The sequence below is a fragment of the Miniopterus natalensis genome, chromosome 7 (genome assembly GCF_054644295.1).
Source record: "Miniopterus natalensis isolate mMinNat1 chromosome 7, mMinNat1.hap1, whole genome shotgun sequence".
Classification (NCBI taxonomy): Eukaryota; Metazoa; Chordata; class Mammalia; order Chiroptera; family Miniopteridae; genus Miniopterus; species Miniopterus natalensis.
The window spans coordinates 13,046,715-13,056,898 of NC_142087.1; the positions used below are offsets into that span (position 1 = coordinate 13,046,715).

Genomic DNA, 10,184 nt, shown 5'->3' on the forward strand with positions numbered 1-10,184 from the left:
AAAAAAGAATCTCAACAGATAGCCAATCCAAATGTTGGCCAGGTGGCTGGCTGGCGAACATGACTTTAAAGTTCCTGAATTCCAAAATGCTATCCAATAAACAATTCAGCTCACTCTGACCTCATTATCCCACTTAGGGGCTTGGACTTTAATAGGGAGGAAATGTTGGGCCATTAGATTTTTTAAGGAAAGCGCAATATGCTTAGATCTGTTTGATGCCCTTTTACCCACCTCTAAAACACCTCACACAACCCCCCGCCCCCGCTGGTATCAGGACAAAATTCCAACTACCCTCCACAAACATAAACACCACATCCCACCACAAACACATAGACACAGAAACAAGGAATTTCAGGAGGCTAAATATGGCATTTAACTCCATCTTAACCATGCAATGAAGATCCATAAACACCCTCTAGAAACCACCAAAAGCTAATTCCTCTTGTGTGCCTTTATGGAAAGAGAGCACAAAGAGGGAACATTTCATAAAGGTAATCCATTTAATTGTCCTGAGTAGTTCTGATCCCAACTGCTGTCATAACACTGCTATTCCTGGTCACTGCAGCCCTATCCATATGCCCAAACCTTGGATAGCCAGAAAGGCAGGTGCAAACAAAGCAAGGGCAGAGCCCTCTTGTTCTATTTCAAGGGTAGGAGGTCTCTTTGGAAGATAAAGAAGGGGCGAGTAGAAATCTCAAAAACGCTTCAGTGATAATGAACTTCAATGCACAGAGTGGGAGGAAAAGCAGGAGGAAGCTCAACCAGGGTTGCAACCAGGCCCAGGCTCCTGCTCTGGGGCTGCGCGCCATACCTACTCACATTCGGACTAATGATCATTGTGCATTTACAGAGCACCCTGAGGTTAAGGGAAGCACTAAGAGGACCAGCTTTGCCAGTCAAAAGGGACAAAGATTCTACTTATACGAGGTACCTAGAGCAGTCAAATTCCTAAACAGAAAACAGAATGGTGGCTGCCAGGAGCTGGGGGGAGAGGGGAATAGGGAGTTAGTGTTTGATGAGTACAGTTTCAATTGGGGAAGACAAAAAAATTCTAGATGGATGGTGGTGCTGGTTGCACCACAATGTAAACGTACTTAATGCCACAGAACTGTACATTTAAGTGGTTAAAATGGTAAATTTTATCTTATGTATATTTTCAGAAAATAAAGTACACCAGCTTTAAAGTTATTGTTTGCACTTACCAAGTACATGATCCTGAGAAAGTCATGTAACCTCTCTAAGTCTGTTTCTTCTTCTGTAAAACAGGGATAATAACACCTAACTCACACAGTTCCTCTAAGAACTAAATGAGATACTCACAGAATGTCCTTAGTCCAGTGACTGGGACATGGTAATAACTTAATAAATATTAGCTACTATTCCTACTAACTCACAACTACTACAATGCACTTTCCCAGCCATTTTTCATAGTCCCTACGCAGCCATGTGAAAGTTCATGGATAAGGAAATTGAGGCTCAAAGAGCCACAATGAGAGGCTCAGATGATTTTACATCAAATCCTCTGCCTAGGAGAGGTGTCTGTCCTGTCCTCACCACTTATTAATTCAGTGATCTAAGTAAGGCAGTGTGCCCTTACCTTGCTCTGTTCTCAATTCTCAATGATAGCTGTAAAAATTCTTAACTCCCTCATAGGACTGGATTAGAAATGAAATCAGACAATAGTTACAGAAGAGTGCTATAAAGTACTAGACAATAAAAGTAGTGGCTTACGGGAACTACCCTATCAGTGCACAAAACCTGGTCTCCTTCTAATGCTTACCCTGGGTGTGGAGCAGCTGGGACTAAACTTTGCGATTTCAATGTACTCAGGATTCCTGGTCTTAAGGCCTGCCTAAGTAATGTAGTGCCCTTTCAAAAGGTAGCAAGGTATGGTAGAAATAAAAATATTACTGGACTGAAAAGCAGAAGATTGGGAATTTTAGTTCTAATTCTGTCACTAAGGCAGTCTGTGAATTTAGATTTACTTTCCCTTTCCGAAGTTCAGTTAAAAGGGAGGGGGAACAGGTTAAAAAGTTGTACCAGATGATCTATAAGACCCCTTCCAGCTCCTACACACCACAACTCCTAAATCCAGAATATTGGAAAGGGTGAGCACAGCAAACCTCCAGGCTCCAAAGAACTAATGCAAACATCAAGAGACTCCTCAAGACCTGGCCTAGGAACTGCCCCACCTGATTTTTAGACACTCCCAACACCAGGATCAAACACATTGAAAAACTGGAACACTTGCCAAAGTTAATTTTAGTTCACTTTTACCCCTCTGGGGCTTATCTGAAAATAGAAGAAACAAAACCCTATTTGAAGGCAGGGAGCTGAAGTAGTTGACTTTAGCCACTTCCTGGCCCCCCAGGAGCTATACATCTACACGCCACAGAGAACATGCAAGGTTTGGGGGGATGAACATGCCATAAATAAAGGATGGACCTCACTGTTCATAATGACTTAAGCTTTCCTTGAGCCAAAAACCCATGGAACTTCAGTGTGCTTCAAATCTGAAGTCTTCCGCATCCATCAACTTCTAATGGGCACTACTAGGGAAAAATTTCATAGCCACTTCCATTTCCCTTGGACTTTCAGTAGCCCCAAAATGGGGTTCCATCCATAGCATAGTGGACACTGGCCCAGGATCCAGGGAGAACGGAGTTATGTGTTTAAGGGCGTGACCCAAAGGTTAAGTCAAATCCCCTCTGCACAAAGAGATTGCAGAGGCTCACACTAATAAACAACAGGTACTAGCACCACGGCTTTACACTTACGTGGCTATTAACTGTTTTGAAGCAAATTATTTAACCTCTCTACGCCTTGATTTCTGCGTGTGTATTGGGGATAACCCCAGAAGGCCGCCATGAGCATTAAATAAGACTTGTGAAGTTCCTGAGTCAAGTCCATTAAATATTACCTGTTGGTATTAAACATTTCTCTCACATACTAGTTTCCCTCCCGGAGCCTACAAACACCCTTCGAGGCGACTTTCTATCTTTCCTCCATTTCTCGGAGGGGCAAACTGAGGCTCGCCTGCGAAGGGGGCGGCGTTAGGTGCGGATCACAGACCCGGCTTTAGGACCGGTGGTTGATCCTCTCGAGGAACAAGGTGTGCAACGAGCCCAGGACCCGCATAAGTGGGGGCCGAGAAGGCGCCCAGGCTTGTGGGGACGGAGGCAGGACCAGTTGTGCGTGCCTGCGGGAGCCCGCAGACCCAGCCCGGGAGCGAACGCCTAAAGAAGCCCGGGGCCGGGCCGGGCCCGCCGGGGGCCTCCCCCGCGCGGCCTCCAATTCCCCCTCCTCCCCTTGCGGGGCGGGGCGCGAGCACAAAAGACTCCAACTTCCTAGCGGGCGCCGGCCCACCTCGCCAACTCCCGACCCAGGCCGGGCCCGCGGGAAGGAAGCGGCCGGGGAACGCCAGGGCGGCCCGGAGCGGGCGTGGATGGGCCGGGCCGGCGACCCAGGGCGGCGGGCCCGGGTTGGGGTAGGTTCTGGGGCAGGGACAAGGAGTTACTCTGGCTCACGGGACTCCCAGAACGGCAGAAAAAATAGTTTCTAAATATAGGCAGCGGCCCGCGCGAAGAAGTGGGCGACCGAAAAGGAACAAGGAACACCCGCCCCGGACACCCCTGAGGAGACGCCCTCAGCTCCCACTCACCCGTGCCGAGGTCTGGAGGCAGCCGCGAGGCGCGGAAGAAGGCGGTGCCGCCGCACTCGGGGGCGGTGGGGAGGAAGAAGGCGGGCCCGGCCGCGGCGTGAGGAGCTGAGCACTCGCGCGGGAGGCGCCCCCGCCGCTTCCCTCAGACCTGCCCGCCCAGCGCCCGCACCACTCGCGCGCCCAGCCGCACTGACAGCGGCGCGGGCCCCGCAGCCGCGAGTCCTTCCCCCGGCCGGTACCACCTAGGCGCGCGGGGGTGGGGGAGCCAGGAGCGGCCTCCCTCGACTCGGCCCCGCCAGCCGCTCCAGCCCTGGCCCCCGGCTCTCCCTCCCCTCCTCCTCTGTCTCGGGGGAAGGACAAGGTGACACCAACTCCCGGAGCCCGCAGCCCCGCCCTGACACAGCCCGGCTTCCCCGGCGCTCGAGCTCTCGCCACCGCCCCAACTCAGCTTTGGAAAGGTCCTCCCAGGCTGGGAGAGGAGGAAGGAGGGGCCGGGGCGGGCCCAACAGGGAGGAGGGGCTGAGGGCGGGAGGAGAGGCTCGCTAGCCAGTGTGGAGCCGGAGGTGGGCGGGGACCGAGAGGGTGACGGTGCCAGGAGGGAGCGCACGAGGCAAGTATGGATGACGGTGGAGGCCTCGCAGAGCTGGGGGCCAGGTCAGTGTGTGAAAGAAGGGGCTGTGGGTGGAGATAAAAGGAGGCCGTGCCCAGAGGGAGAGGCAAAGGTGGAGGGAAGCTCGGGTGAGGCTGGGCTAAAAGGAAGCCCAGAAAGGAGGAAAGGTTGAAGCGAGACCCGAGGCGAGCCCGAAAGGGAGCCAGGGGCCCCAAAGTGGCCGCTCAGGGGAGGCGCCGTAAGGAGGCGTAACTCAGAGGAGGATCGCGGGGGCGGCGCTGGGTGGGCGGGGCCTGGAGGGGGGGCCCAAACTAATCCGCGGCGGGCGGTGCCCTGGGGAGGCGGGAGAGACCCGGTACCGAGGAGCGCGAAGTTGTTTGACTTTCGAGGAACCAGGTGCTTAGCCTTCGAAAGGTTCGCTCCTCGCTGCCTAGGCTGGGATTGGGCGGAGAGGCCGCCGAGAGGGTGCGTATGGGAGGAGGTGCCGCCCCCACCCCCAAATATAGGTTAAATCAAGTACCTTTAGCCTTCTGGGGTGCAGGAAATGTTTTATAACTTGATCTGGGTGGTGGTCCTCCGTCCTGGATATTTCTCCTGTCGGAAACCCTCACCTCCACTTCCAGCCTCCACGACACAGAGGCGTCTTTCAAGAGCACACGAGGACTGTTGCCCTTCAGTCCTCAGCTATAGACTTCCCTGAAGGCTGGGAATTTTCCAAGTTCTCCATGCGTCGTCCAACGTGTGATATCGTGAATGGATTTTCACCTGGCTTCCACCAGAACCTGCCAAAGAGTCCCGATTCCCGAGAGCCTGGCAAAGCTTGAATTGAACCTTGGCTCTGCCACAACAGCAGTTATAGCTCCACTTGTGTTTTTTGTTGACCTCCGTGTCTCGCTTCGAAAGGAAAATAAACCGTATTAAAGAGATGGTGACACTAAGACCAACGCCAGCGTCGTTCCTCCCCCACCTCTTCTAACTTCTGGTTCCTTATGCCTCAGGTCTCTGCCTAAATATCACCTCCTGGAAGAGGTTTTCCCTGCACACCGCCTCCCTTGCCTTGAAGGCTGGCTTGATTTCCTAGGCTCCCTAGCAGGTGACAGAGTTCTGGTCAATCATATGCAAGTGGAAGTTGGTTAGTTACTTAACCAAAAAAGTTTTTAAAGAGACAGGCTCTACTGGCATTCGTCAGCCTTTTGCACTTACCCTTGTGTTCTGCCTGGAACAGAGATGTGATGCACAGAGGCACAGCAGCCATCTTGAAATCTTGAGAACACACACTGTATTGACTTGATCAGAATGGTGCAACAGAAAGAAAGCCTGATTCTTCCAGGCTTCTTATGTGAGATAAAGTTCCATATATTTGTGCCGCTGTTACTTTTGATTTTTGCTTCTTGCTGTCAAGCATATTTCTGATTCATACAGCATAATATCTGGTTCACTGTAGTACTCAATAAATATTAGCTATTGTTATTCTGTCTATATTAATTGTCACAATCATAACTACCCTATGCTGTGGGTATTAGTACCCTCAATTTAGAAGTGGGGAAAGTCAGACTTCCTCCCAGAGTAGGTTGTAAAGTTCCAATGAGATGAGTAGCCATAATAAGAGCCAACATTTATTGGCATCTGCTATGTTCCTGGCACAGTTCCAAGTGCTTCACATATATTAATTCATTTACTCCTTCCAGAAACCCTGGAAGAAAATACTGTTATTACTCCCACTTAACAGAATGAGGGAACTGAACATCAGAGAAGTGACTTGCCCAGCGTCATACAGTTAACAAGCAGCAAATCCATGATTCAAACTCAGCAGTCTTAGAACAGTGCCTGGCATCTGGGGATGTGTGTGTGTGTGTGTGTGGGGGGGGGTGTTTAATTAGAACAAAGTGCAGCTCACAACTGTTAAGTGACTTGTCTGAAGCCACACAGCCAGGAAGAGGTGATGAATTTGAATGCAGGATTTGGACCCAGGTCTGGCTGACTCCAGACCCACATCATTAAGGGAATCCCTGTGGGTAAAGAGGTATGTGGCCTGCAAGTTGAAGAGTCACATACGTTTTTACCATGAGGAGGGGCTATGCAGAGAGAAAAGCCTAGAGACATCCTCAAGGCTGCTGCACCATCCAGATGAAGAATCTGAGGCTCAGAGAGGGAACACAACTCACCCAAGTTCGTCCAACTAGAAAAGGGCATTGCTGAGCCTAGGATCCAGCTCCATTCCATGATTGTGGGGACATAAGGAGTTGGAGGAGCACTGTTCATCCCTGATCATAATGAGCCTTGGAGACAACAACAAGTCAAGTGGCAGTGAGGGACAACCCAGCCATTATACCAATTAAGAGGGCATTAAATTAAGGAGATGCTTGCAGCCCTTCAGTTAGCAGCCAGTGTTCTGACAGCCACACCATTCTCTATGAGTCCAACAGGGCTTGCGTGGGGCACAGAGAGCAGCCCCTCACACCCTGGCTCTCTACTAAAGCACTTAATTGTCCAAGAGAAAATAACCACTCCTGCCCAGCTTTGAGTGAAGCTACCATAAACTAATTGAAATTAAATGGTTTGGAACTGGGAAGGGAAAGGGCCACTAGTAGGAAAATACGGAGCATACATTCATGCAACAAATATTTATTCAGCATCTTTCTGTGCCCAGCATAGTGCTGTGAACTACAAATATAGCAATGATCAAAACTGGTAAAGGCCCTGTCTTCGTGGAGATTATATTTGTGATAGGATTGAAATCTACCCTCCACAGCTCATAGGCACAAAAAAAGTATAGGTTTATTTTTTATAACTGACATTTTTTTATTGTGCCCCCCCATCTATTATTGAGAGAAATATAAACCTAATGATTAACAGTAACTTAGTCTCTTCCAGCTTAAAATGGTCTCACTTAGAGAAGTACAGGCATACCTCATTTTATTGCACTTCACAGAAGTGTTTTCATCAACAATGAGGCAGGATCCTCTACCAGTGAAATAACTACAGCTCACTAAAGGCTTAGATGATGGCTAGCATTTTTAGCAATAAAGGTGTTGTTTTTTTAATATGTTTTTATTGCCCTGCTCAGTGGTTAGTGCAGCAGAGAGAAGAGCCTGATGACATTTGGATATCAAAATCCAGTCAGCTCCACCCTGTGCTTCCATGGTTTGGTTATGTGAACCAATAAATCCCCTTCTCTTGCTAACTAGTGAGAATTGGGTTTCTGTCACTTCCAACAAAGAATCATTGATTGATACCGATATCTCCAGCAATGGAAAAGTTGAGGAGCCTTCAAGTGGCCTCCCAGGCAATAGATATTCACAGGTAGAAGCTGGGACAAGAAAAGAGGGGCCACATAGGGATGACTGCCAATAGCTGGTTTTGAGCATATAAGAAATACCTTCTGGGAACTCCTAGGAATGCACATATCCCCTGCTTACTACTACTACTACTACTACTACTACTACTACTACTATTACTACTACTACTACTTACTTCTCTCCCATCAATTGGTTGCCTCCCATACATGCCCCAGGCAGACCACTGATCTCCCTAATGTCTCAGCCAACAAATATAAAGGGACTAACTCCTTCTAGGAGGGGTGAGAGTGGATGGTGGAGCTTAGAACTGCATGTCCAATACAGTAGCCACAAGCCACAGTAATTAAATTAAAATTCAGATCTTTGCCTGGCCAACATGGCTCAGTAGTTGAGCATCGACCTATGATCCAGGAGATCGAGATTCAGTTCCTGGTCAGGGCACATGCCCACGTTGTGGGCTCAATCCCCAGTGGGGGGTGTGCAGGAGGCAGCCAGTCAATGACTCTCATCATCGATGTTTCTGTCTCCCTCTCCCTATCTCTCTCTGAAATCAATAGGGACATTTTTAAAAAAATAAAAATACAGATTCTTAGTCAAGCTAGCCACATTTCAAATGATCAATATCCATCTGTGGCTAGTTGGCTACTGAATTGGACAGCACAGAATTATAAAACATTTCTACCATCACAGGAAATTCTACTAGACATTGATCATCTGGAGAATTACGTTTTACTAAATGCTTCCTATAAAATATAGCAGTCTGTTGAAGCATCTCAGAGGACATATTCTGCAGTTACTAGCTGTGTAACTTTGAGCAAGTTACTTAACTTCTCTGTGCCTCATTTTCTGCAATTGTAAATTGGGAGTCATAATAGTATCTACCTCATGAGGTTGCTCTGAGGATTCAATGAGATAATCCGTGTAAAACACTTGGAATACTACTCGCCCATAGTAAATCCTCAGTTCCTGGTTAGTTTTTTGTAATTATTGTTTTTTATTTTTATTTAAACCTCACAACACGTCTATTAGATGGATACTATTATGATCCCCATTTACAGATGGGAAAACTGAGGCTCAGAGACCTGAAGCAACTTGTCCGAAGTCATACGGTGAGAAAATGACAGAGCAGGCTTTGAACTCCAAAGCCTACAGTTTTCTAGACTTCTTCCTTTTAGGGTTGGGGATGGATCTGCCCCTAGGCCAAACTGGAACTTGGTCTAGTTCCACAGTCCTCTTTGCCAAGATGAGTTCCTGCCAACCCTACTAGAGTCTCCAAGCACTTGACTGATGCCCCATCCCCATCAGCAGGGCCTCCACCGTCAGCTGGCACCCATCAGAAAGCCTTCTCCTTCCTGCTGCCCTAGACGAGGTGCTGAACCCTGGAGCAGAGTGCAAATAGAACATGAATTCTGCTGACAGGGTAATAATAAGGCTCCTAAATCAGCACTTGGGCTTTTTGCTTTATATATATTACTCAAATTACATGTCAGGGATTAATATACATTATAAACCAGATGTGTCGGTTACATATTTCTCTCTGGAACATCTCTTGGGTGCCTCCTGAAACTGCTACTCTGATTAATCACACATTCTTCCCACCATGGTGGGGCCAGACTGACAGCAGGAGGGATCAGGAAGGATGGGTGACCTAGAGGAGCTGTAAAGAACCAAAGGCTGATTTTCTCACTTTGGAACCAGGCCCAGCTGCACTGGGTTTCACAACCACCTCTGTATCTTTCTGCTGTGCAAGTTGTGGCTTTCAGCCTGTTATCCCCAATGCTTAGCCACCTAGTGTCCCCAATGCTTAGCCAGGGTAAGCATTGGGGACACCATGGCACATAGTACCTATTCAGAGATGGGTAGAGGCTACTCATTGCCTACCACAGGTCTATTCTTGTTTCCAGTGAGCAAAACTCTGATATTGTTTAGGGCTGCAATGTACCAAGCTGAAAATAGCTTCCCAATTTCCTTGTGGCTAGGTATGGGTGTGTGAACCAGCTCTGGCCAATAAGATGGAAGACGTATTTGGGGGATTCTAGGACTATCACTTCTCAATTCCTTTTCTCCCTTCCTGGAACATAGTCATGATGATCACAGCTGCAGCCATCTTGCAACCATGAGATAACAAGCATGAAAACAAAAGCTGACGTGCTAGATTGGAGGTGTAAAAAGATGGAAGAATTCTGGAATCGTGGCTATACCTGAGCTTTGGTACCAGACACATTGTTATATAAGAAAAATAAGCCCTTACCTTAAGTTTGCAGTTATTGGGGCTTATTGCATTCCTGATACATTTGCTTTCTGAGCCCCTGCTATCCACAGAGAAGCCACTCTTGGTGAACCTCCTCAGTCCTTGCCTTCTATGAATTGTGCCTATCATGACATTCTTGCCCACATCTGCTTCTCAGAGAGTCTTCACTACATTCCCTGCTGGGTGGGCAGTGTACCACAGCCATAGCTGATTGATTCAGTGGATAAACCAAACCCAGCCGGGTTCTCCCTGAGAATTTCAACTGAACCCAGAGATTCACATTCAGAACACATAAACTGGCAACTGCAGCCCATCATGGCCCTGGGAGGTATTTGTCCGGTGTGTATTTTTTTAGATTTTTGA

At 48.3% G+C, this 10,184-nt stretch overlaps 1 protein-coding gene and 1 long non-coding RNA gene across 4 annotated transcripts in view; one reads left to right on the forward strand and one right to left on the reverse strand.

Moving 5' to 3' along the window:
- RALY (RALY heterogeneous nuclear ribonucleoprotein) overlaps window positions 1-3,830 on the reverse strand; it is a 124,554-nt gene extending 120,724 nt beyond the window's left edge. For all 3 annotated transcript variants that reach the window (XR_015714806.1, XM_087818790.1, XM_016200662.2), the window contains exon 1: window positions 3,662-3,830. The gene's annotated coding sequence lies outside the window, so the exon portion shown is untranslated. The remainder of the gene's footprint in view (window positions 1-3,661) is intronic.
- A 424-nt stretch (window positions 3,831-4,254) lies between these two features.
- LOC107527766 (uncharacterized) lies at window positions 4,255-5,741 on the forward strand. The gene is made up of 2 exons (XR_001602300.2): window positions 4,255-4,315; window positions 4,895-5,741. It is a non-coding gene; the product is annotated as an uncharacterized LOC107527766 (long non-coding RNA).
- Window positions 5,742-10,184: the final 4,443 nt, after the last annotated feature.